General features: G+C 38.2%; 1 protein-coding gene across 1 annotated transcript in view; it reads right to left on the bottom strand.

Annotated features, from left to right (window-relative positions):
* The window catches only part of akt1 (v-akt murine thymoma viral oncogene homolog 1), a 65,374-nt gene extending 60,557 nt beyond the window's left edge, over positions 1 to 4,817 (bottom strand). Inside the window, exon 1 of the mRNA XM_081347394.1 lies at positions 4,684 to 4,817. The gene's annotated coding sequence lies outside the window, so the exon portion shown is untranslated. The remainder of the gene's footprint in view (positions 1 to 4,683) is intronic.
* Positions 4,818 to 6,330: the final 1,513 nt, after the last annotated feature.

Below are 6,330 nucleotides of genomic sequence, written 5' to 3'. Positions count from 1 at the left end.
TCAAATAAATGCTTTTTTAAAACTTTTTTAGTGTTTCAACTTTTAGAATAATAATAATTGAGCACCATTAACATATTACAATGATTTGTGATGATCATGTGACACTGAAGACTGGAGTAATGATGCTGAAAATTCAGCTTTGATCACAGGAATAAATTACACTTTACTATATATTCACATAGAAAACAGCTGTTATAAATCATAATAATATTTCACTGTTTTAACAGGATTACTGAACAAATAAATGCATATCCAAATATATGCTAAACTTAAAGCAATTAAGGGATATGTCTGTTTACTGTGGTAAAACCAGCACACAACTTACTGCTTTATAAAACTTCAGCAACAACAATATGATTCAAAGCATTAATGCTCAATAAACATTTCAATGTATTATTAATAATATTTAGACTTCACACACTGAACGTAATCTGTCCTTTATAAAAGCTCCTTGTGACGTTCAATAAGTTGATCAGCCATCAATTTATTATAACCATCCACTATCCACGACAATAAACGCTGCCGTCTGCAGGTCTCGACTGTCAGGCGTTCATCAGAGAGATAAAGAGTCGCAGTATCAGACTCACTGCAGAAGAAACCACTTCCTGTGTGACAGGAAGTCGAGTTTAAAGCCTGGCAACATCATAAATAAACACAATTGACCAGTGACTGTCAGCTTCATTTATTCAGGCAAAGGAACCAATAGGGGCGCAGTAAAGGAGTCACCTGACTGGCCTAAAACCTAGTGTTGTGCATCACATACGTTTGCAGCTTCCTTTTTAGATATTATATACGGCATATAATCAGGCGACCAAAAATATCTGCCCGAAAATGAATTTCCGCTTTCGGCCGAAACAGTGACGGTTAATTAGCATTTCTCCAAAAGCCGAGTTTTGACTGTAACCATCGACCTCTCATTGATAACCAACATCTTTTAGTCTTTGCTGAATAATTCATGAACAAAACTTCACTGAACATTGTTTGTAGCGCACCTGTCATTCAGTAATGAGCTTTGAGTTTTGTTATTTTTGATGCGAAACAAAGCTTTCTTTCAATATGATACCGAAATACAATCAATAAAAGTGTTTTTGCTGCTCTTTAACGTGTGTGACAGATGAACCGATCATCTCTTCCTCTTTACTACTAGTTACAGCAGCAAATAAACATCAATGAACATCAGGAGTGTTGAAAGATACAGAACAACTTGTTGAAATCAATCATGTCTCAAGTAATGTGAACAATAATGTCACGTTTAAAGCCATTCAATGAGCATAACCTCGAAGGTTAACTCTACAGAGAAGCATTTTGATAAATGCATGCATTACATGTATATCTTTACTTAACTTTTCTTCATTAATTAATGCATGCAATAAATCTGTCATGAAAACAATTTACTACTACATCCACGTTTATATTTCAACAACGAATTGGAGTAGAAACATCATTTTATCATTAAAAAGCTGATGCCTTATGTGCAATTTAAATATTCCCATAAAACAGTTCTGATTATTAAATACACTAGGGATGCACGATATATCGGCCACCATATCGGTATCGGCCGACATATGTACATTTATAATGTTATCGTTATCGGCCTGATATGAAAATTTGGCTGATATATTAAAGCTGATTAATAATGTAATGTTCCTTCAGCTGAGACTCTTCAGATTCGCACATGATGCTTTCAAATCGCTTGAAATATGATTGAAATACAGTTCAGTGCAACATGTGCAGCACAAGTCCGTCATATCAGATACATGAAATCATAATAAGAACATTATAATTGTGTGTTTGTGACATGCATTTTAATGGTGAGACTTTTGTTTTTGTATCAGGCTCTTAAAAATTATATGAAAATTTGGATTTAGATTAATCGGCGAATATATCGGTTATCTGCTTTAAAATATAAATATTATCGGTTATCGTATCGGCCAAAATCTTCGTATTGGTGTATCCCTAGAATACATTAAACTGTGATATAAGTGTTTGGTTCATAAAATAAAGACAGAAGGAAGTAGGTTGTGGCTGCAAGCTGCAAACCCATGTGCTTTTCTCAACAAGACCAGAGTGTTTCCAGTGCTGCGGTCCACACACACACACACACACACACACACAGTCGTGAGGATGGCATACAGCCAGAACCGGCCGTCTGAATGAACCCAATAACCTGCTGAGGGGTCACATGATCTGCGGGGCCCGAGGCCCTTCATCTCTCAGGCCCCGCCCTGTTTAAAGTCATTCACAATTCCAGAACTGATAGTAAGATCAGGCCCCATTCAATGCAAATGAGAGGCATGTGGTCAAGCAGTTATGAAAATCCAGCTTTTAATGTTGATTATATGTCTATAGTGTTTTTAATATGCTTTAAGACACACCATGTGTAAATTCATAAGTCGACACCATTGCTGAGTATTTTCTCCTTAAAACTGCAGTGAACCAAAGACAGTCTCAAACACACGCTTTGAAATCGCTGGTGTTTCTGACGTCACAAACTACCTTGTAACCAATCAGATCAACGTGTGATCGTCAACCAGTGTGAGTGGAGTGAGTGAGTGGAGGCGGGGCTCATTTGCATATTCATAGAACCGCGCATACTAAATGAGGCAAGGGTGTCGAGTTACATTCAAGATATTTTAAGGCATGAAGACATTTTTTTCAAAGGAAAAACATTTAAATGTATCATTTAGGAGATCAAAGATGAGTTTTAAGGGATAGAATGATTGACTACAGGGAGACTTGCAGCTCTGCAACTCCAAACCACCGAATTTAATATTTAGTTTTAGGGGTTTCTTCAACTCAGTCATGTGTGACGTCTTGCTTTCTTGTTCTGTCTAGTGCACAGGATCTGGAGTAGAAGTGCAATCTCTCCAATCAGACTAAAACACCGAGGCAAGGACAGTCATATGATGCGAGGCTAAACCCAGGCGATTCGCGACCACTAACGCACAATACGCTCGACTGTGTCTGAGTTTCTGCATTCTTCACATTCTGCGTGTTCCTGGTGGCAGATCTGCGTCAGCGGGACCCGAAGGAACTCAGAGTCGTCCCGCAGAAGAATGTAAAACATTCCTCCAGCATCTTCATCCCTCATACACCCACACATCACACATCAGAGGACAGACAGTCCAGTCTAGCGTTCGCATGAGGTCCGGGCCTCAGTTTCACGTGCTATATATGTTGTATGTGTACTTTTTAAAGTTGAAAGTGAAGGAAAAGTGCAAAGCATCCTCAATAAAGCTCAAAAACAAGGGTTTTCATTTGTCTCATCATTTCCAATACTTTCATTTGTGTGATTTTATAGCTTAAGTTTAGAGATGCACGATATTGGTATCGGCCGATATATGATCGTTTATAATGTTATCGTTATCGGCCCGATAAGAAAATCTGGCCGATATATTAAAGTTGATAAATAATGTATTATTTCCTTCAGCTGAGACGCTTCAGATGTTCAACATGATGGTTTTAAATTGCTTAAAATATGATTGAAATCACTTCAAAAAAGGCAAATACAGTTCAGTGCAACATGTGCAGCGCAAGCCTGTCATATCGGCTACATAATTATTATAATTAATTATAATGAGAATATTATAATTGTGTTTGTGTCATTACTTGTTTTTGTAATCAGGCTCTCAAAAATTATGTAAAATTTTGGATTAAGGTTTATCGGCCAATATATAGATTATCGTCTTTCAGATATAACGAATTATTGGTTATCGGTATCGGCCAAAATTTTTACTTCACTATAATTCTAAAATTATATGTGATATATAATATATAATTTGATATGTGATATAATTCTAAAATGTGAAAAGCATGTAGAAAGTAGAATGAGTTATTCGAGTGGTATTTAATAACCTATCATCGTCATAAACAATCCAGAATCAAAGACTAAACAAGCCTGAAGTAAACCAGATCCATGTTGATTAAATGGAGTCACAAATCAGTGTTTACAGTGAATGATCCACTCATTTCCGTGAGAACATCTTCTGCTTGAGCAAGTCACGTGACTTTTTGACAGTCCATCGAGCAACTTCTGACAGATATGCTTCAATGAGAATATACATGTTGATGCCCCTGTACTGTGGCGGTACTTTGATTACTATTTATTAAATGGCAGACGATTTCATCAAATTCTTCCATTGTACATTTACATATAAAAAACAACACGATACGTGTTTGTTACTGTAAACACTGTACGGGCTCTTACAGACACAAGCACAATCACCTGAGATTACACTGATGAATTATTAACAGGAAGACAGAGACACAGACACACAGTCTGTTCAGCACATGTCGCTTGTAAACACAGCAGGACTGTCACGTAGAGACATTGGAATTTATGGAGAATAAAGAGAAACATAGTAACGGTCGAATTTTAGTAACATTCGAATTTTTTTAAACATTGTAACATTGTAACGGCTGGGCCTGGGCGTGCACGCGCTTAAAGTGACACAAAGTAAAACTGACAGATGCATAATGAAGGCATTAACGAATAAAAACTAGAGGTTACAGTTTTAACCAGCAGCAAAACCAGTACTTCCATTCACCCCGCGCGGAGTCGTTTCTTTTTAGAGTTAAAGTGTTTTATTTTAGGCCTCTGAAGAGAGAAATAACCGCATCCTATTCAGAGCTTCACTGTCCGATAATAACTCACATCGTTAAAGTGAATGAGAGAGACTTTACCGAGAGTGATCTCACTGAGAGCTCCGGCGCATCGCTCGCTGCTTCGGCTGATACTTTAATCCCACAGAAAACAGGTAAAAGTGTTTAGATGAGCACGAGCGTGTCCTCTCCTCCTCCTCCCCACAGCGCGAGACTCCAGAGAGGCTTCCTTTAGAGCCGCGCACTGGGTCCTAGAGCCCGCCCGCTCATCACAACGCCACTGCATTACTACAACATTACACTACACCACTACAACACTACACTACACTACACTACAACACTACACAACTACACTACAACACTAACAACACTACACTAACAACACTAACAACACTACACTACAGCACTACACAACACTACACTATACTACACAACACTACACTACACTACACTACACTACAACACTACACAACACAACACAACACTACACTACACCACTACACTACAACACTATAACACTACACTGCAACACTACACAACACTACACCACTACACTGCAACACTACACTACACTACACCACACCACACCACTACACTACAACACTATAACACTACACTACAACACTACACTACACAACACAACACAACACTACACTACACTACAACACTACACTACACTGCAACACTAACAACACTACACTACACCACTACACTACAACAATATAACACTACACAACACTACACTACACTACACAACACTACACTACAACACTACACTACAACACCTCAAAACTACAACACTACACCACACCACACCACTGCACTACAACATTACAACACTACACTGCAACATTACACTACAACACTACACTACACTACAACACCTCAGCACTACTACACTACACTACAACACTAACAACACTACACTACAACACTAACAACACTACACTAAAAACACTACACTACAACACTAACAACACTACACAATACAACACTACACTACAACACCTCAGCACTACTACACTACTACACTACACTACAACACTAACAACACTACACTAACAACACTACACTACACTACACTAACAACACTACACTACAACACTACACTACAACACTACACAACTACACTACAACACTACACTACACTACACAACACTACACTACAACACTACACAACTACACCACAACACTACACTACACAACACTACACTACACTACACTACACACTACACAACACAACACAACACAACACTACACTACAACACTACACTACAACACTACAACACCTCAGCACTACTACACTACAACACTACAACACTAACAACACTACACTACAACACCTCAGCACTACTACATTACACTACAACACTAACACTACACTAACAACACTACACTACAGCACTACACAACACTACACTATACTACACAACACTACACTACACTACAACACTACACTACACTACACAACACTACACTGCAACACTAACAGCACTACACTACACAACACTGCACCACTACACTACAACACTATAACACTACACTGCAACACTACACTACACTACACTACACCACTACACTACAACACTATAACACTACACTATAACACTACACTACACAACACTACACTATACTACACAACACTACACTACAACACTACAACACCTCAGCACTACTACACTACAACACTACAACACTAACAACACTACACTACAACACCTCAGCACT

This window comes from Scardinius erythrophthalmus (genome assembly GCF_964197995.2).
Source record: "Scardinius erythrophthalmus genome assembly, chromosome: 19".
NCBI classification, from domain to species: domain Eukaryota; kingdom Metazoa; phylum Chordata; class Actinopteri; order Cypriniformes; family Leuciscidae; genus Scardinius; species Scardinius erythrophthalmus.
Note: the sequence above shows the minus strand (reverse complement) of the source record. Positions and strands in the feature narration are given on the sequence as shown.